The 25,258-nt window shown below is 42.0% G+C and overlaps 1 long non-coding RNA gene across 3 annotated transcripts in view; it reads left to right on the top strand.

Annotated features, from left to right (window-relative positions):
* LOC123776942 (uncharacterized) overlaps nt 1-25,258 on the top strand; it is a 46,188-nt gene that overhangs the window by 9,199 nt on the left and 11,731 nt on the right. The window contains exons 3-4 of one of the 3 annotated variants that reach the window (XR_015721316.1): nt 22,921-23,047; nt 24,008-24,538. This is a non-coding gene — a long non-coding RNA (uncharacterized LOC123776942). Of the gene's footprint in view, nt 1-22,920; nt 23,048-23,380; nt 24,539-25,258 lie in introns of those variants that run through there. The other 2 variants (XR_006775539.2, XR_015721317.1) reach the window with 2 other exon arrangements.

The raw sequence follows: 25,258 nt of genomic DNA, 5'->3' as shown, positions 1-25,258 counted from the left end.
AAGCATGAGAAGTAATCTAGCCGAGCATATGCGTATGCTAACTGTCCATCTGACTCCCAAAGACCTTTTAATTATAAAGAGCCCTAGAGATTATTGGGGACCTGGGTGGCTCAGTCAGTTAAGTGTCCAACTCTTGATTTTGGCTCAGGTCATGATCTCAGGGTCATAAGATCGAGCCCCGCATTGGGCTCTGTGCTGGGCATGTAGCCTGCTTAAGATTCTCTCTCTCCCCCTCGCTCTGTCCCTAACCCCCACACACACACATGCATACACATGCATGTGTGCTCTTTCTCTCCCTCTCTTTCTCTCTCTCTCTCTTTCTCTCAAAAAAAGAAGAAAAAAAAAAAGGTTCCTGGAGATTACAAGGCCAGTGAGTTTTTCATTCCCCTGAGGACTTGATAGGCAACTAAGTTTGGAAACCATTTAGCTAACCCATTTTGTTTTACAAAGGAGGAAACCATCCCCAAGAGAAGTGTTTTCTTTACAAAGTCACAGAGCTGATTCAGAGGATAGCTGACTCCTACCTTCCAGTCTAATGTCCATTTCATCCATTTCCAAACATAAACCCCACTACTGCTTTTAGACGATCTTGGCCATTTTAAAGAGGGAGATTTTGAATTTGGGTGCAGTGATTCAGGAATGGGGGGGTTTCTGTTTTGCTTTGTGTGTGGATGGCACAGCGGAGGGAAAGTAAAACAGCCTGCCACCTGGCATCTAGGGTCATCCTAGTAACTTGGTGACCTTGAGCCAATAAGGACCATGCATCTCAACTGCCCCATCCGTAAACAGGGGGTCGAGGTGGTTTTAAAATAGGACCACAATGTTTTTCATACTCCTCTAAGAAGTGGAGCCTGGTTCCCCTCCCCCAAGTGTCTGCCATACTTAGTGACTGGTTTCTAATGAACAGCATGTGAGGGAAATGATGGTAGGTGAATTCCAAGGTAGGTCACACAAGGCATCATGGCTCCCACCTTGCTCTCTCTCTTGGATCACTTGCTCTGGGGGAAGCCGGCTGCCATATCGTGAAGACCATCAAGTAGCCCAATGGAGAGGCCCATGTGGAGAAGAACTGAGGTTTGCTGTCAGCAATGCCATCTTGCCAGGATTGTGAGTTAGACACATAAAAGGCAGATCTGCCAGCCCCAGTCAAGCCTTCAGATGACTGCTCCCCTGGCCTAGGCCTTGACTGCAACTTCCTGAGAGACCTTGAGCCAGAACCTCCCAACTAAGCCATTCCCGCTTCCTGACCCTCAGATACCACGTGAGATAGTAAAGACTTGTTGTCTGAAGCTACTAAATTGGGATAATTTGTTACCCGGAATAGAGAACGAATACAGAGATACTTCAAAACACACTAAAATAGAGCTGCTTACTTTATAGGCTCGCACCAGGATTCGTATGCTAACATTTATAGAGCGTTTTAGTTAGACTCTGGCCAAATGAACTGCATATTAGATATAAAGTAGCGATTGCGTATTATTAATGTTATCAGATTGCAACACATTTCATGTTCAATTACCTAAAATGCTCTTTCTGGAGCATTGCTTTGCTCATCATCTTATCCCCACTGCACACTTATAAAAGGTCACTGTCAAGATATAAAAGTATATATATGATTTAAATGTCTTGACTCAGTTGCTAACAACCATGAGCATGTTTTCAAATTGGAAAAGCAAGATTAATTTAAACTTGCTCTTTTTCACACGATGTACTTTGTTTACTTTTCAGGATTGCATTTCACTGCCAAGCCAAGTGCCTCTCTGATTAAAGAGTATGTTCACTTCATCTCTCATAGTCTCTCACAAGCCTCCCCTTAAGAACAGACAGGGCAGACTTTGCACCAAAAAAGCAAACCATATTTTTACCAGAAACTATTTAGTGAAATGAGTTTTTATTCATGAAAATCTCACCCAAGTATAAATTTCACGTCTAAAAGTAATGGGCCCTTTGTATTTCCCTTCAATAAATAAATAGTTTCTTTCCTCAAGATTTACAACTTCTGAGCATGCTCTTAAATTCAAAGCTGGTTTGTTTTCTTCCAAGAAATAGAAAATATGCATGTGCACACAGACCTTTCGTTGGTTGGTCCTTCTTCTAGATCTGTGTAAAGTGGGAAAGCCAAGATGGTATCTTTCTAACCGTTGTAACTGGAGGTATAAAATATCTGGGAAGAAAATGAACAAAGGCAGAGGGTGTGAGGCTGAAAGCGAAACTGTATTTTTCAAACACTCTTTACTTATCTAACATATAAATATCTTTATGTGTAATTTACTTCCAACATTGTCTGGTATACTTAGAGACATAAGAGTCTATTTAAATGACGGAGAAAATTTGCTTTGCTTTGTTATTTCTTTCCCAGGCCAGGGAGGGAAACGCAAAAAAAAAAAAAAAAGCTCCCTAATGGAGGGAGGGGTTGGGGAAACATAGTTAGCCAAAATTTTTCCTTTTTCCCTTTCCACGTTCCCATAGGACACAGCTAGAAATCTAGTGTGGTGGTTGAAGACTTTTGCTCCTTTTTGTCCCCTCTGCCTTCCGCTTTCTTCGTTCCCAACTCAAAATGATCACACCCAACCAGGGCAAATGCTGCTTACAAGTTTAGCTGAGTGGGAAAAAGTCAGACTCCTAATAAATGTCAACATCGTTTATGGAGTGACCGCAGCGAGGATCCTTCTAGGTGCGGTGGCGGACAGGGCCTTGGACATCTTCATTCCTCAGGAGTTATGAGGTGGACAGTAGCTTGGGGTTGGGTGCGAGGCTGGCTCCAGCCCCTCTGGGGGGCAGCTCCCTGCAGGGGGCACCCTGTGCCATGCTGGTGAGCCCCCTCCCTGACCATGGCTCCCTTAGGTGAGTGTGGGCGTGGCAGGCACAGGAGAGAAGCCTCTGGAATTAAACAGAAAGTGACCATTTTCACGGACAATCTCCCAGAGCTGCTCTCCCATGCAGCTGAAAGCTGTTTAACTGCCGTTTGTCGTTCAGTCATCATTATCCTTATACGTGTAGGTAAATATTTTATTAAGCGTCTCCGCTGCTTGGCAGGTAGGGAGCCCTTTGCCTGCTAGACCTGGTGGGTGTCCAGCGCTGCCCGGGAGGGTGGGAGAACGGCGGGCTCCTTGAACGCTCAGTGGTGTTAATAGAGCGGTGGTCCTTTGCACCTGGAAACCATTTTCTCCTCTGGCCTCTAGAGCTTAATCTTCCATTTCTTCTTTTTGTTTTTTTTAATCAGTTACCAATTTGGTCTTGATGAAAGGTGCCGGGGCCTGCAGGAGAAAATGGCTATGCCTTTCAAGTCCACCTGGAAACGGTTGACTCGGTGCCGCGGTCACCTTCCCTTACACCTCTGCACTCATTTGGGCACTTGCCCCATCCCCACCGTGCTCTGCCTTGCCGAGCAGAAACTTCGGTGTCACAGCTGGAAACAAGCAGGGGCCCCTCCACCCAGGCCCCCTCACACACAGCGCAGTTCTGTCTGGGACCTCCAAACATTCCCCTAGGCTTTCACCGTCTAGCCTCAGACCCCATCAGCTTGCCAGGTCGCCCACAGCAAGCCCCTAGCTCAACCCACAAAACCACCCGTTAGTTTGGACCAATGTTGGGTCCACTTCTTCAAAATCCTTAGCTTTTTACCATTTACCCAGTATTACAGATGGCCAAAACAGCAGTAGGAAGCCTGGCTGTGATGTCATCCCGTCATCTCTCTGGGTCTTTGGGAGGCCAACCAGACAGGATCTCTTCCCGTGTGAGGAATTCCAACTTTGGAGGACCGTGGGTATGACGCCCTCTTCTGGTGGATGCGGGGAACGCCTACTTGCGCCCATGCGTTTCAGTTCCCTCTGCTGGTGGAGGAAAGAGAAGCTGCCTCTTGCCTCTTGGGCCCCAGATTCCAGAGCTGGGAGGGGGTGGGGGCTGCCATCAAATTGTAAGACCCAAGCCCCACAGATCCTGAGGTTTCCTGAAGCTGAAACCAAGGCCCACCACGATAGCCCGCACTGCAGTTTCTACAGTTACCAGTTCGAAGTGGCTGAAAAACAAGGGAAGGGAAGGGTAGGGTAAGGAAGGGAGAAAGCACTGTAACCCCCGCAGGGGGTTCAAATAGGCGGAAATCAAATCTACGTAGCTACACGTGGTATGGACACACAGAGAGGGAAGAAAGGAATCAGAGAAAAGATCAGGAGGGAGGACAATAGAGGACAGACTTCACAGCAAATCGCTGAGTAAGACGCTCGTGCTAAAAATAATACCGCTTGGAGAGGGCATAAGAAACCAAAGTGTGGCTGTGCCCATGGGTGGCGGGAACAAGAGGCTGTGCATAAAAACACCCAGAATTAGAACAAGATGAAGAAAGGACCGTCACCCAAGAGGAGAAGGAATGAACATAAGAATAAATTGAAGTGAACCAGAAAATTAATTTTGTCACCATCCTCTTGCTTCCGTGGTTCCGATGATGCTGGAGCCCCTCCCCCCAACAGTGGATGGCCACGCCTCTGGGTTCTGAGCAGACCCCAGGACCCCATCACCCACTCAGCAGATGCCACACAAGAAAGGAGGGCGAGCCCTGGCTTTGTATCTTCTAGTCTGGATCACAGATAATCATGAACATTCCAAAAATCAATTGCCCAAGTGGCTGATGGGGAGGTCTGGCTTGACAGAAAGCATTCATGAGGAAGACCCGGGGGGTTAGCTGATCGCAAGCTTGATGTGAACCTACAGCGCAAGGAGGCTGTTGAGAACCCTAATGCAATCTTAGGCTCTATTAATAGAACGGCGGAGTGTGGAAGGAGGGAGGCCGTAATCCCAGCGCGTGCTGGCAGGTCAGGCCACATGCAGTTTTATGCTCAGTCCTGCGGGCTATATTTTAAGAGAGGCACTGGCAAATTCGAGCCTGTTCAGAAGAGCATGAAAAGGACTGGATGCCAGTATTTAGACAGCATCAAGATTAGCTTGACAGTCCTTTTACAATTGGCAAAATTGGAATGCGTATTGCATTGAAGACAGAGAATCTCAGTAGCTGGGACTGAGAATTGTGCTTTCGGGATTTACTTAGCCTCCCTGAGCCTGTTGGGGTGCCCTTTCTATATAATGGGGCTACTACTCTTGCCCCGACCTACCTGCAAGCATAGTTTGAAGGACCGTCTGCTCAGTTGGGCTTGTATACTGAGCATATCCCTGCTGTCCGCTCGATGCCAGGCACGAGGGCACCAAGAGGAGCTTGGAGTCTAGTCTGTGTTAGGGACACAGGCCCATAAGCAGGCATCTTGCATATAACATGACAGATGATAATAGATACACGCATTGATTTGAAATGAGATGTAATTAATGTCTTATTGGGAAAGAATGACAAGAGAGAAAAACAGTCTTCAGGGCATATGCACTTGCAAGTACAAAGGAAAAAAATCGTTGGAGGTCAGAGAGGAGAGTCCATGAGTGAGGAAAGATTAGAACCAGGAAATTTCAGAGTCAGGAACGACTGTTGAAAGGTCTCCACACTGTCAGGTGCCACCAAGAAATCCAGGAGGAAGAGGAGAAAAGCTGAAATATTTCCAGAACATTCCCTGGATGTGGAGGTTAGGAGTTCATCCTTAATCATCAAGTAACACCTTTTGGGAAAATGCTGGAGGCAGAGACGGATTTCATTTAGGACGTTTGCGGAAGGATGCATTTACTGGACACCTACTGCACACCTAGCATGATGCTAAGCACTATGGAAGTTGGAAAAGCATAAGACTTTGTTGGAGCCCACGTCAGTAGTGACTGGTGAGTGAAGACTAACGCCTACATCCATTAGAGAAGACTAGAAGATGATTACATAAACCGTTCAGCTGGGTGAGGCAGACAGTGGTTTAAATGGCCAGTTGGTTGACCCATGATGTTCCTTACGCTTATGAAACCCAGAAGAAGAAAAGATGGTGGCTGCACATTCCAAATACGGTGAGCCTGATTCTAGTCTTCCACCTCCCCGTGTCCCTTGGGAAGTTTCCTTTCCTAGAAGTGTTCGGAAACACAATTCTTGTCTTAACGTCCCTCATGTTTGCTTCCATTTTGTTATTTACCAGTGAAATTAATATTACTCTCTACCCTGCTCACATTCTAGATCCAACGTGCGTTTTTCATCAGCGGGTTTGTGTTTGGTAGATTAGTTATTCATGTATAATGCACGACGACAAGAGCTGTCATACAGAGCAATGATTGTGGAGAATACAGGCGTACAAGCTCTGGGGTTGGCTTCTTTTTTTCTTTTCTTTTTTTTGGGGCGGTTGGTGGTGGTGGTGGGTGGGGAGGCAGGTTAGGAAGGCTTTTGGATTACTTACAGATGTTGAAATTCTCTTCTTACCAAACTGGTGACCAGAGCAAAATTGGGGGAATTAAAGTAAATGGGGTTGGCTGCGCATCCCCCAGTCTCCTTGATCTGCCTCATGGGTCCCTCGTGGACTCCTGGATCTGTTCTCCACAATCGCTCACATCATTCCACTTCTCTGGACTTGAGTTTCCCTATCTGTATCATGTCCAATGTATCTTTTTCTGTGTTGGCTTTTTTCATAGGTTAAATTTTTGTAAAGGGAATCCACCTTATAGATGAATTCTTCCTCTAACTCACCCTCTGGGACTTCCCTCGGAGTAGCCAGAGAGGTCTCTTTAGGACGCAAATCCAGTCCCTCCAGTGGCTTCGCACTGCGCTCAACCCCTTTGGTGTAGCCTTAAAGGCCCTACGTGATCTGATTCAGGCCTGCTTTTCCAATCTATATCATGCCATCATCCCCTACCATTTCTCAAACAAAACGAATAACTTCCGCTCCTGAGGCCCTTTGCATATGCTGTTCAGCCTGCTTGGAATGTTCTTGCTCCAGTCACTGAATGGACATCTCCCTATTACTTTCCAAATCTTAGTTCAAATACCACCTCCTTGCAAATGCCTTTTCTGCTCAACCTCTCTCAAGTCACCTCCCCACCCATTGCTTTCTAGTTCATTGCCGTATTTATTTCCTGCTGGGAGCCCAGCTGAGGGCCTCAATTAGCCTCTATTTCCGTCTTTCCATGAGGCAGCATGGGCTTCCTAACAGCATGGAAGCTGGATCTCAAAAGAGAGGAAGAAGAAACACCCAAATCCAAAATGTTCTCCAGCACCCCCAAATCCTTTTCCAGCACACTATCCTAGTTTCTGTTCTTTGCCCTTCTCACTCTCTGAAATTATTGTGCTAATTTCCGATTCCTTGCTAATTGCCGGCTCCCTCCCCCCATCCATGAGGATGTACAATCCATGAGGGTAGAAACCTTGTCTGTCTCATTCACTGCACTTGCCCAGCACGAAAGAAGTACCCAGTTAACATTTGTTGAATAAGTGACTTTTAAATGTTCAGAAATAAAGAGAAAAAAGCAATTAAGATGCACATGAAATGTAATGAAACATACAAACATACACACGTTCACAACAAATCAGGCTGCAGAGAACTTTTCAGGATGAGAACTGCGGCCTGAGGGGCGGAGAGTCCACCACACAGTGAGCCAGGCATGAGTCGGATCGGATTTGCAGCCCACCCACCTCCTGCTCTTCAGAACTCATCACGGAGTTGGCCTGGGAAGGCGGTGACTCAGGCACAGGGACCCAGGACATATAGGACCCTGCAGGGGACCAGGATCAGGACCTGGAGAGCTGGACCTCAAGGGGAAGTAGGCTGTGCCCAGACGTCACAGGTCCCCAACAGGATGGTGTCAGGAGCAGTTCCCTGAGGCTCTGTGCCTGGTGTGGGAGGGCTTTGGGGGCTTTGCTTGAACCCAGGCATGCAGAGGAGGATGATCTTGGTTTAACACAATTCACATCAGCGGCTACTCTGCAAAAAACATTGTGCTGCAGTGGGTGACGGAGAGGGGAGAGGCAGGGACGGTGCACAAGCAGCGTGGCTCTTCGACAAGATCGAGGGGGTAAGTGGCAAGGGAAGGAGACCAGCAGCCCCGCAGTTACAGACAAGGGAGAAGCAGAAAGGCTTCCAGGAGGGGCCAGCGCTGGACGTGGGGAGCCAGGAGGGCTTCCCAGAGGCAGGGAAGCCAGGACATGGTTGGGAATGCCCAGGAACTCCATTATTAGGCTGGAGGAGGGCAGGGTCTGAGGAAGTGCAAGAAGAGCAATTTATTACCAAAAATTTCGGTGAAGTCCCTCAGAACCGATCCCAGAAGCCAGGAGCTGGAGTCTTGGACTGAGAGCAGAGAAAAGTGAAGAGCAGTTTCAGAGCTTTCCGGAGAAGAGGAGGAAAGGGGGGATCCGGGCAGGCAGAAGTACAAGCCATCCACCCTGCAGTGATGGAAGAGGAGTCCAGAAACACATCTGGGGCATGTCACAATTGAACGAAGTGTAAGTGACCGTGGAAAGGTGTGTGTATGAGGGGATTTGGGGGTAGAGAGTAATTATAAAAGCAGTAGAAGGATGGGGCTGAACAAACTGATTCTGAAATCAATGTGGAGCAGCCCATGCTCATAGCAGCACTATTCACAGCAGCCCGAGGGAGGAAACACCCCCGTGTCCATCACAGATGCGTGGAGACGCAGAACCTACAATGGAATATTATGCGTCTATGAAAAGGAATGAGAAGTGACCCAGGCTACAGTGTGAACGAACCTTGAGGACATTATGCAACGTGGAATAAGCCAGACACAGAAGGAGAAATACGGTATGAATCCAGTGATAGGAGGTACTTAGAATAGTCAGATTCATGGGACAGAAAGTAGAATGGGGGGGGGGGCGCCTGGGTGGCTCAGTCGTTAAGCGTCTGCCTTTGGCTCAGGGCGTGATCCCGGCGTTCTGGGATCGAGTCCCACATCGGGCTCCTCCGCTGGGAGCCTGCTTCTTCCTCTCCCACTCCCCCTGCTTGTGTTCCCTCTCTCGCTGGCTGTCTCTCTGTCACATAAACAAATAAAGTCTTTAAAAAAAAAAAAAGTAGAGTGGGGCTTGCCAGGGTCTGAGGGGAGGGGAGAACAGGAGTTATTGTTAAATGGGTACAGAGTTTCAGTGTGGGATGATTAAAAAGTGCTGGAAGTGGATTAAAAATAGTTCTGGAAATAGTGATGATGATTGCACAATAACGTGAGTATACTTAACGTCAGTGAGTTGTACACTTAAAACTGGTGAAATGGTACACTTTATGTCGTGTCTATTTTACCACAATAAAAAAAATGGATGTGGAAAATCAGGAAGTCAAGAGTATCCAGAATAGCTCTGAGAAAGGAAAGTAATAGGGAGATAAAACCCTACGAGCTAGTAACACAAATTGTGAAACCTCAAGAATTAAAACAGTGTGGCACTGGCACGTGACAACACAGACAATGGAACAGATAGAAAGTCCAGAAACAGGCCCATATCATTCAAGACTTTCATGTGTGGGAAAGGTGGCATCTGGAAGCAGCAGGGAAACTGTGCGGGGAAGAACTGGAGCCATCAGGGAAAATGGAGCTGGCTCCTGATCTCATAGTTACACCAGGAAGAACTCCAAATGGAAAAGAAATGTAAATGTGAAACACAACCCCACACCAGGACTAGAAGGAATCGGGAGAATTCTTTTTTAACCTCAGAGGGTGAGTCCATATCAGCTGTGACTTTGGGTTACAAGCTCTCTGTGCCTGTGTCATGGGCTTGTTGTGAACGCTGTGGGAGGGATACGTGTGGAGTACTTGGAGTGATGCCCAGCGCACACACAAAACTCAGCAAGTGACCACCACCACCACCATCCTTACCGGCATCACCACCATCAAAAAGGATGGAGGGTATTTACTAACTGACGTGAAATAAGTATCAAGGTCTGTTAACCAGAAATACAAGGCCAGGTAGAGCGGTATGCACATAATATGCTATCCTTGGTTTTAAAAGGGGGGTAGAAAAAAATATATATATATATATCTACATGTATGTGTAAGTGTATATTTATACACACATATACACAGTAAACATCTTTGGTCAGGCCACTGCATGACACAACTCCAGGGGCACAATTCCATTGTATTCTATGTCAGTGGCATCCCAGGAGCTCAATATAAATGGGGTCTCTTGGAGCTGGGCACCACCGTGACCCTGTTAACCTGACTGCATGTGGTAACATGTCTCTGGGAACAAGAACAGGATAACACTGCTCGCCTATGGGGAAGAAACATAGGTGGCTTGGAACACAGGTGTGAAGGAGACTTTTCACTATATGGTCTTTGTGTCTTTTCAATCTGGAGCTATGTACATGTGTTATGGAATAGTCCTTGTTCCAGAAAATAAAGGGACCTGTGAAAATAGATCAATGCACACATATGAAAGTAATGCATAAAAGTAATACATGTCAGGGAATTGGAGAAATACAACGAAGTACGAAGGAGAGAATTATAGTGATTTTTCTGGTTATCTCTGCGTGTCTGTCTGGAGTGCTTTGAAAGGCATCATACAGAGCAGGAGTGGGGGAGCGATAGCCCCAGGCCATCCCTGGCCCACCACCTGTTTGTTTTTTTGTTTTGTTTTGTTTTGCTTTGCTTTTTTTGTGAGTTCAATGTGGGGCCTGAACTCACGACCCTGAGACCAAGACCTGAGTTGAGATCAAGAGTCAGGTGCTTAACCCACCAAGCCACCCAGGCAGCCCTCAGCCCTTGTGTTTATAAATAAAGTTTTATTGAAATGCAGCCATACATTTGGTGACATATCATCTATGGCTGCTCTCCTGCTACATTTAGTTATTGAGTAACTTTGATTTTGGCAAGTTACTTGCTACTATTTCTAGTTCAATCTATAAATGCCCTGGCATGATGCCACTAAAAGGCACAATGAAGAAGTAAGATGATAGCAATGGGTTATAACAAACATATTAGTTTGGATTTAGAACTTAAGAAAACAAGAAGCAGGGGCGCCTGGGTGGCACAGTGGTTAAGCATCTGCCTTCGGCTCAGGGCGTGATCCCGGCGTTATGGGATCGAGCCCCACATCAGGCTCCTCTGCTGGGAGCCTGCTTCTTCCTCTCCCACTCCCCTTGCTTGTGTTCCCTCTCTCGCTGGCTGTCTCTATCTCTGTCAAATAAATAAATAAAATCTTAAAAAAAAAAAGAAAACAAGAAGCAGAGGTGTTCACCACAATGAAATTAATGTTAGGGTAAGTGGTAACATGCTGAACTTGTGTGCATATGATAAGAAACAGAGAGACGGAACCTGAATTGAAGTAAGAAAAACATACCGAGACAGATGAAAGATTATCAAAGTGGAGAAAATAAAAAAGAAGATATTCTCCCAAATAAGCTAGGTTTTATTAAGACGTATAGTAGTAAAATAATTCCCTAAGTTATGACATGGGATAAGGTGTTAAAAAACATGAGGAAAAAACACACCTCCTATATTGAAATCTCACCAGACATTCAGTCTCTCAAGGTCCAGGGGGACATTCAAGAGTCATAGGAGACTCAGGACAATTATCTTTTGGGCAGGACAATCCTGTGCCTTGTAGGAGTCTGGCATCGCTGGCCCCACATAAATGCTGCTAATGGTCCGGCTCCTCATGACAGCCAAAACAATGCCTTCGAGTTTTCAAAACTCCCCTGAAGGGCAGCACCACCCCCCTTGAGATCCACAGATACATGTGAAAGCAATTTGAAAAGTTAAAAGCACTTTTCAAATACACAGTATGATTAATCTACAAAAACGCAGTGGACTTTCAATAGATACCATATATCCGCACTATTTACGTGAAGACGATCGAATTATAAACACAAGTGTTTTCTTTTTCCATAAAACCAATTTCCAGTTTTGGAAACATGGCAAGTAAATCAATATACTTACTGAAAACAACTAAACACTCTGGATTCAAAATAATTGAAGGGCATCAATGAATGAACAGAAAAGTTAAGGATCTTTTTAGCCCAGGGGTTGAACGATGTGGAGCTCAGAGTTATCAACGGAGCACAGCACTCCAAGGACATTTGCTGAACCTGGTGAACTTGAACTTTGGTATTCATGGCCTCAAAGACTTATAAAAAAGGAGCCAAAGCCCCAGGTATGCCCAAGATGGGGAGTCTAACAAGAGATCTTCCAACATAAAGATGGGATATCTCCAAAAGCTATTCCTGTAGTGAAAAATGGATTCAGAAATACCTCCAGCTTCCTCCTGGAGGCTGCAAGGGAAATCTGCCTCAAACCTTGCAGTTGAGAGGATAAGATGTGTATGAGTGTGTGTGTGCGTGTGCACACATGTGCCAGGAATCACCACAAGACATTCAAACTACAAGCTGTCCATGACAGTTTATAGCAAAAAAATCCACACTCTCTGGGTGGTCTGAACACCCCAAGTGAAGAATGTAACTGGAGTCATCCCAGGATATAGTAATGCCTCCAGCACCTGGCAGAAGAAAAAGTGAATCCTCTATAGAGGAAGCCAGATTTATCCCAGACCTCAAAGTAGTCCCACATATAAAATGTCAAGGAAAATGATCAGGTTAAAGTTAAATGACAGAGGGAGGGAAAAAAGGAGGGAGGGAGGAAAGGAAGGAAGATACTAAATATACAGTGGAATAAAGCACTAAAAACTAAGAGTGAGAAGCATCAGATAGCTGGAACAAACGTGCAAGAACCTCAGAACCTGGAACAGTAAGATGAAGACTATAAAACAACCATGTTTAAATGTTTGGTAAAAAACAAAGTCCATGCATGAAAACCTATACATGAAAAAGAAACTATAAAAAATAAGCAAAATTGAAAAGGAACAAAAAGAACCCTGTGGACCAAAAAAACCAAACCAAAACAAAAAAACAAAAAAATCTCAATGGACAGATTTATTGAAAAATCACATGTGAAGAGAATGGGTAAACTGGAAGACTGGTCTGAAAAACATTTCCCAATTGCAGCATAGGGAGACAAAGACAAAATATGAAAGAGGAAATAAAGACATGGAGGATAGATCAAGAATTGTAACAAACATCTAATTATAGTCCCAAAACGAAAGGAAAAGAGGATGGGACAGAGTCCACATTTGAATAGACAGGACTGAGTATTGTCAGGACTCATGAAATACCAATCCACAGAATCAAGGAATCCAAGGAATCCCAAGGAAAAGTTATCTAGATAGATAGGTAGATGCCTAGATAGATAGATAAGTAGATAGATGATGGATAGATAGATAGATAGATAGATAGATAGATAGATAGATAGATAGATGATAGATAGATAGATAGATAATCACATATATCACCATGACTATTTGTGAATATCCATCACTGTGAAATTGCAGAACACCAAAGACAAAGAGAATACCTTAAGAGCAGTGAGAGAGAAAAGACAGATTTTTTTTAAGTTTTATTTATTTGAGAGGGAGAGAACACGAGCATGCAAGTGGGGGGAGGGGAAGAGGGAGAGAATCTCAAGCAGACTCCCCACTGAGCCCAGAGCCCAACACGGGGTTCAAGCCCACACCCCATGAGATCATGATCTGAGCCGAAACCAAGGTTCGGACACTCAACCAACTGAGCCACCCAGGCGCCCCAAGACAGATTATTTTTAAAGAAGTGACAGACAACTTGCTACTCACTGGTATCAATAGAAATCAAAAGACAGGGTAGAGTCTCTTCAGTGTGCTGAGAGAGAATAACGGTTGTTTTCAGTTCCACATCCCTAAGGGCAGGGGAAAAGTCACTTTCAGACAAACAGAAACTGAGAGACTTTGCTACCAATAAACCTTCACACCTGGCAAGAGAAAAATTAGTCCTGATGTGTGAGGTGTGAGGAGCAAGAGGCAATAAAGCACATAAAAAGTGAAAAGCAGATAGAATATTGACTATATGAAGCAACAATGATAATAGGCACGGAATTGCGAAAGGAAAACTGATAGAATTAAGAAGCACAGCGGTCATAGCATAGACGTCAGCAAAGTGTAAATGGAAGTTGTAAGGTTTTGATATTTTTCAGAAGAATAAAATTATTGAGTAACTTTGATGTTGGTAAGTTATTTACTGCTGTTTCTAGAGAAACCACTTACAGAGTAGTAACAGTTCTTAAGCCAGTGGAAGGAAAAAAATGAAAATGGAAAAAACAACAAATCAATCTAGAGGAGGGCAGGAGAGGATAGAAAGATAATGGAACTTGTGGGAAAAACAGAAATAAAAAACAGGAAATTAAAACCATGATAGCTATAAACCTGAAAATATTAATAATTATAACAAATGTAAATGAATTAAATGCTTCCCCTAAAATACAGAGCTTGTCGGAATGGATTTTTTTTTTAAACTAACCATATGCTGCTCCTAAGAAACATATTTCTTTTCCTAAGAAACATATCTTAAGCAAGAGCATACAGAGTTTGAAAGTGAAAGGATGAAAAAAGATGTACTAAGAAAAGGTGTACAGGGTTTAGCTATCTTAACATTAAGCAAAATAAACTTAAGGCAAAAAGTAGGCTACGAACGAGAAAAGTTAAGCAATTAGTTAAACAGGATATTAAATTTATACGCTCAATAATTTTCCGAGTACATTAAGTCCAAAATTGACAATTACCAAGAGAAAGAAACAAATCAGCAGTCATAACGGGACACTTTACTCACCTTTTCCATTAACTGGTGGAACAAACAGCAAAAGATCATCAATAAGGATATAGGAGATTTGAACAAGCCAATGGACAATATGTCAGCTCAGGAAATGGAGCCCAAGATGGGATTAGATGTGCCAGAGGTTTACTGAGGAGACTGCCTGCGAAGGAGGAGAGGAAGGAAGCAGTGGTAGACAGGTCTGAAAGGAGGGGGAGAAAGAAGGAAAAAGGAGGAAGTTTCAGATTCCAATGTGGTTCTACAAACGTGTTGGCCAGACGGATGGGGTGGCCCTGAGCCAAAGTTGCCCATTAGGGGAACGAACCTGCACGAACCCCTTGACTGCTCAGTTACGTGCTGGGAACAGCCCAGGGGAAGAGTGGTCTCAGCACAAGTGTGTTGGTGGATCCAGATTCATAGCAGTTAGGGCTCCGGTCAACTATGCTCCCCTCAGCAGGAGAGCTGAATCGTACATGATCGTGACCTCCCCAGACAGCTTTAGCAGGACTGGGTGGCACCACAGATGAATTCAGAATGCCACTCCCCAAAACTGCAAAAAATACCATCTTTTCAAATACAGAACATGGACAAAAATGGACTATATGCTGGGTCATAAAGTAAATCTCGATACATTTCTTAAGGACTGAAATCCTATAGACTGTATTCTCTGACAACAACACAAAGTTACTAGAATACCCCTTATATGCATAGAAACTCAGAAACATATATTCAGATAACCAAGAGCTCGAAGGAGAAAACATAGGAGAAATCAGAAAATATTAAGAACTAAACTATAATGAAAAGACATAGCAAAATCTTTGAATAGAGCTAAATAACACTGACAGAAAGGTAAGGCCTAAAATAGTATGTTTAAAAAAGAAAGAGAGAAAGAAAACCACCATTAAGCTTAGCTTCCATTGCATGAAGTTAGAAACAGATCAGCAAAATAAACTCCAGAAAGGTAGGAGAGAAAATAACAAAGCTAAGAGTAGGAATTAATGAAACAGAAAATAAACACAATAGAGAAAATTAACAAAGCCAAACATTGATCCTCTGGAAGACTAATAAAAGTGACGAACCTCTGTAAGACTGGGAAATATAGAGAAAAAGCTTAAACAGTATCAGGAATGAAACAGTGATATAAATACAGAGACTACAGACATTGAAACAAAATAAGAGGACATTGTCGAAAATTTTTATGTCACTGAATTTGAAACCTTTTATGAGACAGGCACATTCTCAGGAAAGTCTGACTGACTCAAGAAATAGAAACCCTGAACAATCCTATAACCTCGAAGGAAATTGAACTTGTAAATTTAAACCTGCCTCCATAGTAAACTGCAGACTCTGATGAAATGGGTAATGAATTCCAGACATTCAAAGAATAAATAATTATAATCTTATATGAGCTATTTCAGAGAATTTAAAAAGAGCTCCCATTCCCTCAATTAATTTTATGAATCTAGCATTAACTTGATACCCAAACCTGAAAGTATAAGAAAGGAAAAATTCAGGCAAATCTCTCTCATGAATGGAGATTCAAAAATCATAAACAAAATATTAGCAAAGCAAATCAGCAATATATGAAAAGGATAATGCACTATGAGCAAAGCAACATAATAAAGGAGAAAAATCATGCGTTCATTAGCTATATTAGTTGATAAAATTCAACACCCATTCTTTTTTTTAAAAGAACACCCAACATGGGGCTCAAACTCATGACCCTGAGATCAAGAGTCACATGTTCTTCCAACTAAGTCAGCCAGGTGCCCCTCAACGTCCATTCTTGGTTTAGAAAAAGAAAACTTGGAATGGAAGGAAGCATCCATAACATGATAAAGGCTGTGTACCTAGAGGTCCTAACTAATGTAATAAGGCAAGAAAAGAAATTAATGGTATTATAAAGGAAGAAACCAGCAATATTTGCAGACAAGGTTGTGTACATAGAAAATCCAAAGGAATATACCACTATCAGAGTTAATAAGTCAACTTAATAAAATTGCTAGGTACAAAGTAAATATTGTAAAAAAACCAATTGAATTTCTATACTTCAGCTGTAAGCAAGTCGAAATGAAATTTTAAAAGATAATATTTACAATAGCATCAGAAAACATAATAAACCTAGGAATGAATCTTCTTTACATGTGCAAGACTTCTACACAGAAACTATAAAACACTATTAATGAGTATTAAAGAAGATCTACATATGTGGAAGGTTGTATCATGTCCATGGGTTGAAAGACTCAAGTTAGTAAAGGTATCAGTTCTCGTCAAGGTTCTATAGAATCAATTTAATCCCAATCAAAATCACATCAGGATCTTTACGTTTCAATTTTAAAATTTTTGTTGCTAAAGCTATGGATACACAATTGAATTTTGTATATTGAACTTGTATTCTGTGACTTTACAGAACTCATATTACTTCTGGTAGCTTTTTTGTAGATTGCTTAAGATTTTCTACATAGATAATCCTTTTTCAGTGAATAAAGGCAATTTTATTTCTTCCTTTCTAATCTGTATGCCTTTTTTTTTTCCTCTTGCCTTATTCTCTTGACTCCATTAAAATGTTGAATACAATTGGTAAGAGTAGACACACTTGTCTTGTTCAGTCTTAGGAGGAAGGCATTCAACATCTCCCCATTAGGCATAATGTTAACTGTAGATTTTTTTGAAGACATCTTTTACCGGGTTAAGTGTTTTTTTTTATTCCAAGTTTGCTGACAGTTTATATCATGAGTGGATGTGGAGTTTGGTGAGATATTTTTTCTATTTAGATGGGCATATGACTTTTCTTCTTTACTGCATTTATATGAATTACATCGATTTTTGAAGGTCACACTTCAGATATCACATAATCTTACATTCTCAGGATGAACCCCACTTGATCTCAGATGTATTATCCTTTTTACATGTTGCTGGATTCAATTTGCTAAGTATTTGGTAAGGATTTTTATTTCTATGTTCCTGAGAAATTTTGGTCTATGGTTTTCTTTTCTTGTAGCGTTTTTGTCTGGTTTTGCTGGCTTAGTAATGCTGGCCTCATAAAATGAGTCAGGAAGGACTCCCTCGTCTTCTATTTTCTGAAAGAGATTGTGTCTAATCGGTATTATTTCTTCCTGTTTGTTCGAATTCATCAGTGAAGATATCTAGGACTGGTGTTTTCTTTATGGGAAGATTTTAAGTATACATTTCTTTCTCTCTTTCTTTCTTCATTAGTGTGGCTAGTTTACCAATTGTATTGATCTTTTCAAAGAACGAGCTTTGGTTTCATTGATTTTTCTCTATTGTTTTTTATGTTGTATATCAGCAATTTCTGGTCTTATCATTATTTCCTTCCTTCTGTTTACACTGGATTTTGTTTTTAACATATATAACTGTTAAAGGACAAATATCCAGGGTATAGAAATAACTGTTATGAATTTATAAGAAAACAAATCATCTTCCCCAAGCAAAAGACTTGAACTTCACAGACGTTACATAAGAGAAACATGAATGACCAAGAAACATACAACCTCTGATTAAAATCATATGAAGATCTCATTTCATACATACGTGATTGGCAAAATTTAGTCTGATAATTACAACTGCAGAAAGTGTTTAGCAATGGGATCACTCACTACTCATCCACTGCAGGTGGGAGTGTGAATTTTTCCAAGCACTTCGGGAAAAGTTCATTATCAAGCAAAGTCAAATACGTACATGCCTTAACAACCCAATAATTCCACTCTCAGGTGTAGATCCTAGAGAAGCTTTCCCAAAAATATGTCAGAAGAAATGCAAGGAATATTCAGAGCAGCAATACTGGTAACAAATGCCCATTAACACTAGAACAAATACAGTTACAGCGAAATGCCATAGAGCATTGAGAAGGAATGGATTACACTCACTCATCGACATAGAAGAACCTCAAAGCACAATGTTGAAGCAAAAGATGCCAAAAGGGAACGATTGCATCAGTAGATCCTGAGGTCTATACAGTTTAAAAATAAAGATTAAACTGTATTATTTGGAGATGGATACATAATTGATAACACTATAAAGTAAAACAAGAGAATAACTATCGCAAAACATTAGGATAATGGACTTCTGCGGGATAGAGGGGATTGCAGTTGGGGAAGGGCACCGATTTTCATTCTTGACCTAGCTGCTGATCATTTGGGTCTCACCTCGTTATTATTCTTTAGCATGTACTTGCATGGTTTTTTATGTGTATGACACATTTCAAAATAATAAAATAAAGTTAACCTAAGTTGATAAACCTAAAATAAAATTAACCTAACCTATGTATACTTTCTTTATAATCAGAGATAATGTGATGATTTCAAGGTTTCATGTGTCCTTATTCATCCATTCATTTATTCTACAGGCATTTGTTACATATTTACTATGTGCTAGGTATTAAACCAGATGCCAGAAAAATAGATATGAATTTATTATTAGGGAGTTTTAATAATAAAAATAGCAATAATTGATGTTATTATTATTACAACTGCCATTTAACTTTTTACTATTTGTATTAAGCACTTTACACAGATGACTTGATTTAGTCTTTTGACATCCTTGAGTATGGACTACTATTTCCCTGATTTTAAAAATGAGGAACTGGCACAGCAATGTTTAATAATTTGCCCAAGCTGGCAGAGCTCAGACAAGACAGAGCCAAGGTTTGCTCTTAACAAATGGAAGTTTTTCTGCTCAACCTCCAGTCCCTTTCTTCCAAGTGACAACACTTTGTTTTCCTTTGAGGAGTCTCTCCCCTTCTCCCATTTCGTCCTGTGGGTCAGTTAGAGCTAACTGAGGAAATGACTGTTTATTCTATTTCAACCTCCTGGATGCAGTAGTTGGTTTAGGCATGAGCCTAAAGAGAGAGAATTTAGAGACTGAGTCCTGAAGCCTTGATTTAAACCTCTGGATCTAGCCATGCCTGAAGCTTTCCCCGATGTCTGGTCTTTTCAGTCACATGAGCCTCAAGTTGAGTTTCTAATACTTGCAAAAAGGAGTACTAGCTAATACAAGGACACATAAAATAATTCAATAATTATTGTACCAGCTAAGTGATGAGGACCAAAATGAACGTGGGTGTTTAGGATTCACTTAAACATACTCCGGGCACATGTAGGTGGGTGTTTTTTTTACTTTTTCCCCTGTCCCATCCTAGGTCTGAAGCAAACCTCAGAGAAGATAAATTAACACTAAGAGAGAAAGTCATGGATTACCTTGATGCTTCCACTGACCAAGCCAGTCATCCTTCACAGGGGAGATGGGGAACGAGGTGTGGGTGTACCCAGTGTCATGAAAGATTATCACAAAAGACCAGCTCTCAGGAATGACAATCACAACAAGAGTAATTTAGGTTCTGGGATACATTTCATCACGGGTTTACAAAGCCCTGGACAGCAAAATTAAATCTGACATCACTCTTTGGGTTGACAAACACCGTTGCAGTCTCCCGATAAAGTGAGCTCAGACACTTGAGGGCTCTCTCTCCCTGAGGGGTGGAGTCACCTTCTTCCGTTCCAGTAATGGTACCTCAGTCACCTCCGAAAGTGACCGAGCCCCTAGAAGACCCTTGTCATGAGAGACTAATGCAGCCCTTGGAGAAAATGGAGTTACTTACAGGAGTTCAATCAAGCCGTGGGCTCAAATCCATCCTTGGGTTTAACTCCTGGCGTCTCATCTTCCTCCTCCTCCCCAACCGGGTTCGGAAAGAACTTTACCCCCCTACCTTCCATCTTAAGGGCAGACTTGAGAATCAGCACGCTAAGTCAATGAGACCCCTAACATCCTCCTAAAGGAATGCAAAATCTGACATTAAGATCATCACAAAAAGTCCTGTAGTGTTCTCTCTGAGGACAATTCGCGCTTTCAGGCGGCCGAGGCATAAGAGCATTATTCAGGACGGACGCAAGCAGTACGTAAATAACCACAGTGTTTAGCACCCTGGCCCGTGGTCAGTTCACCTTCTTCCACAATTAAAAGTGACCATTACACTCAGTGTTTGTTCCACTGAGCAAGGTGAGGTCATACTTCCCTCCCAGAGATGGAGACCAAAAACATGTTTTATCTCCTTGATAAATGTGAAGCTGTAATAAAACAGAATTTAGGTCTTTGGTGAATAATTCATGTTTATCTAAAAGAAAAAATAATGACTTTCATTACATTTCATCTCTTACTGAGTTCTAGAAACTGATTTCCTGGTCTGGAGCTTCCAGAAATCCATTGCAGGTTTGCCTGATGATTCTCCCTTGAGGGCTCCTCCCATCACCTCCACCCTCCTCACTAAGTTCCTGTTGGTCCCCCAGGGTCTTGGGGATGAGAGCATGAAAGGTCAAGGGCAGGAAAGGTCTGATCTGACAGTGGCGCCACTGGGGTGGATGCCTAGAGCTGGCAATTCTTTCATGGGGTCCTCCAGTTTCCCCTACAACTGAATCCTTCCACCAAGGTAGTACGTCTCTTAGGCTAACTGCTTAGGGACCCCCTTAGCGGGGTACCTAACAGTATTCGTTCTACCGGTTTCTGCTCCAGTCTCGTTCCCTGTAGGAAGTTCAGTGGGTGTGTCCCTTTAAAACAACCCCACCCTTCCTAGAGGTATTTAGAACCCCGAGCTTTTGGCTTTCAAGGTAGCACACTGATCGCTCAAATGTACTGATTCTCTGCGCTTCTGGGCTGCTTCAGTCATCTACGCAACTTTTTTCTCAAACTTGAGTTCAGTTTCCAGTCCCCGGGTCCTTCTCAGCACGCACGCAGCCCATACCCAGCCTTCAGCGGGTGGTCTGCTGGGAGCTTCTCTCTCTGCACTTGAGGTGAGGGGAAGCACTCCCTACTCCTTCCCAAGAGGAAAGTGAGAGTCACACCACACCCCAACCCTCTCTAAAGAAATTCCAGTGTCTGGCCTTTTCATCTTCAATCTCCTGTCACCCAACTTTTTTTTCTTTAAATTCAACTATGTTTTTAAGCATTGAAAAATTGAAAAAAAAAAAAAACCACCTGAAACATGGAGATAGCAACATTCACCTTTTTCGCGTAAAGTTCTATGAGTTTTGATAAATGTGTATAATATATTGTAACTGTTAAATTCATTATCCCCTAAATTCCCTTCTCCCTTTGCAATCAGCTCCTTCCTTCAGCCCAGCCCCTGGCAACCGCTGATCTGTTGTCTGTCCCTAAATATTAGCCTTTTCCAGAGTGTCATATAAATGGACTCATTCGACACGTAGATCTGGAGTTTGGCTTCTTTCATTTAATACAGTGTTTTTGAGAATCATCCGTGTTGTCCTGAGGATTAGTAACTTGTTCCTTTTTTCCTGCTGAGTGGGCTCGTGCAGTACGGATGCACCAGTATGTTTATCCGTTCACTAACTGGAGGGCTTTGGGTTGTTTCCAGGTGTTGGCCATTATGCATAAAGCCACTAGCAGCATTCAATTCACGTACAGGTTTTTGTGTGAACATATGTTTTCATTTCACTTGGGTAAATGCCTAGGAATGGGACTGTGGGATTGTTGGGTCATATTATAAGAAACCATCAAACTGGTTTCCACGGTAGCTGTGCCATTTTGCATTGTCACCAGCACCATGTGGATATTCCAGCTGCCCTATATCTTTGCCAGCACTTGGTATTGTCAATTTCTTAAAAAATATATACCCATTTTACGGGGCGCCTGGGTGGCTCAGTCATTAAGTGTCTGCCTTCGGCTCAGGGCGTGATCCCGGAGTTCTGGGATCGAGCCCCACATCAGGCTCCTCCACTGGGAGCCTGCTTCTTTCTCTCCCACTCCCCCTGATTGTGTTCCCTCTCTCACTGGCTGTCTCTCTCTCTGTCAAATAAATAAATAAGATCTTTAATATATATATATATATATATATATATATATATATATATATATATATATATATATATATATATATATACACACCCATTTTAATAGGTGTGTGGTGGTGTCTCATAGTTCTAATTTGCGTTCTCAAGAACTAATGATGTTGACCATCTTTTCATGTGCTTCTTTGCTGTCCATGTATCATCTTTGATGAAGTGTCAACTCAAATATTTGCCTGTTTTTTCACTGGCTTGTTTTCTTAGTATGGAGTTTTGACAGTTCTTTATATATTCTGGTTAGATATGTTTTGCTAATATCATCTCCAAGTCTGTGGCTTGTCTTTTTACTCTCTCTCTCTGTCTTTTTTTTAACATGTTGCAAATGACTTATCTTTAGAAAGATTGAAATCTCATCTGGTAAGGAGTAAGTAGAAGACCTGGAAAATCTTTTCCTCCACCGGCTCATTTCTTTAGATACGATGAGATGACCACTCAAATCTTCGAATTTGTACATAAGTTAAGAATTTGAGAATCAGTAACAAATTGAGGTTTTATGGGTTTTTTTCCGTGTTTTTTGATTTTATGTTTTTCAGTTTCCTTGAGCTACACTTGGCGTACGTCACCGTCTGGGCTTAAGAGGCTCAGCATCATGGGTTGACTTACCTACACTGTGAAATGATGACTGCTCCAGGTTTAGTTAGAATCCACCATCTCCTACAGGTACGATTTTTATTTATTTTTTTAAAGATTTTATTTATATATTAGGGAGAGAGAGAGAGAAAGAGAGAGAGAGAGTAAGTGGTGGGGGAGGGGCAGAGGGAGAGAGAGACTCTCAAGCAGACTCTGTGCTAAGCACAGAGCCCAACACAGAGCTCAACCTCATGACCCTGAGATCGTGACCTGAGCCGAAATCAAGAGTCAGATGCTTAACTGCCTGAGCCACCCAGGCGCCCCTGTACAATTTTTAAAAAGGAAAAAAAGAAAAAAAATTTTTTTCCTTGTGATGAGAATTCTTGGGATTTACTTTCTTTCCAACCTTCCTATATATCATAGGAGTGCTCACTACAGTCATCACAGGACATTACACCGTAGTACTTCGAAGATTCTCTTAACTGTGTCTTCCAAAGAGCAGAAGTGTTCAATTTCGATGAAGTTGAAAACATCAACTTTTTCTTTTTTAAGGATCATGCTTTTAGTTTTGTAACTACAGAATCTCTGCCTAACCCAAGATCACGATGATTTCGTCCTCCATTTTCCTCTAGAAGTTTTACAGTATTGAATTTTACATTGAAAGCAAGTCTATTACCCATTTGGGGTTAATTTTTATATATGGCATAGGGTTTACTTCTGCATATAAATGTTTAATAGATTGGGCACCATTTATTGTTGAACCATATTTTCTCCATTGGCTTGCCTGTGCCTTTGCTGGATATCAATTGACCATACATGTATGGGTCTATTTCTGGATTCTCTATTTGGTTTCACTGATCTGTGTATATCGTTTTGACAAACCACACTGCCTTGGTTACCCTAGTTTTATAGTAAGCCTTGAAATCCAATACTGTGAATCCTCCAATTTTGTTCTTTTTAAAAATTCTTTTGACTGTCCTAGATTTTTTTGTCTTTTCAAATAAATTTTAGAATCAGTTTGTCAATTTCTTTTTTATTATTATTTTTAAGTAATCTCTACACCCCACATGGGGCTTGGACTCACAACAGCAAGATCAAGAGTCACATGGTCTACCAACCCAGCCAGCCAGGTACCCCCAACTTGTCAATTTCTTAAAAAAAAAAAATCCTGGATTTTGGTTGAGATTACACTGAATCAATACATCAGTATGGGAAGAATTGCCATCTCAACAATACTGAGTGTTCTAATCCATGAACCATCCATTTATGTAGGTCTTCTTTTTTATTTTATGAGTGTTTTGTAGTTTTCAGCATATAGATCTTGTACATATTTTATTGGATTTATATTAAATATGTTGTGTTTTTGGATGCTATTGGAAATAGTACTTAAAAATCCTTGTTTCCCACTGTTAATCCTAGAGTATAGGAATATAATTGATTTTGGGGTTTTGATCTTTATCTTGCAGTCTTACTAAACTCACTTATTAGCTCTCATAGCTTATTTTGCAGATTCTGTGAGATCGTCTATGTATATAATTATGTCATCTTTGAATAAAGACAGTTTTATTTCATCTTTTACAATCCATGACTTTTTTTTTCTTGCCTTATTGCACTAGCTAGGAACTCCAATAAAGGTTGGATAGGAGTGGTGAGAGCCTCAGTCTTGCCTTCTTCCCAATTTCAGGAGTTAGAGTTTCCTTGAAACCTTCTCACCAAACTTGTAGTGGGAGGGAGACTTTCCCTAGCTCTCTCCCAAGGGAAAAGTACAACTCTGACCCACTGACAACTCTAAACAAAGAAATCTAATTTCAACTTGTCAAGCTGGCCTTGACAGCTTCAGGCTCTGTATACTTTGAGGGAGGCAGCAGTAGGTAGAGGGTAGGGATCACAACACTGGTTCCAGAATGCCTCCTTATAAGTCCTGCATATGTGTCCTAACACCTCACCTTTGGAATGAGGGGGAATCCTTGCCATCTAGTTTTTTTTTTTTCTCAGCATTTTGGGGCATTAGCCAAAACTAAATCATTCTTATCCTGATGGTATTACAACTTTTCTTTTACAAATGAGGGAAGTTAGGCTCAGAGAGTTTAAATAACTTGTTCAAGGTCATAGAGCTAGGAAGTAGCAGGATTAAAACTCAGTTCTGTCAGGTCCAAAGACAATGTTCTTCCCACCAGGCCACATCAGTACAGACAGAAACATCCAGGCACATTATTGCTCCCCAAATGTACATATAAAACCAAGAGGGCTAAGGCGTTTCAACATTCGATTTAGCCATCGTAGAAGACCATACTTTGGCCA

This window comes from Ursus americanus, chromosome 23, assembly GCF_024610735.1.
Source record: "Ursus americanus isolate L20-20 chromosome 23, mUrsAme1.1.p, whole genome shotgun sequence".
In the NCBI taxonomy this organism is placed as follows: Eukaryota; Metazoa; Chordata; class Mammalia; order Carnivora; family Ursidae; genus Ursus; species Ursus americanus.
This window is presented reverse-complemented; position numbering and strand designations above follow the sequence as displayed.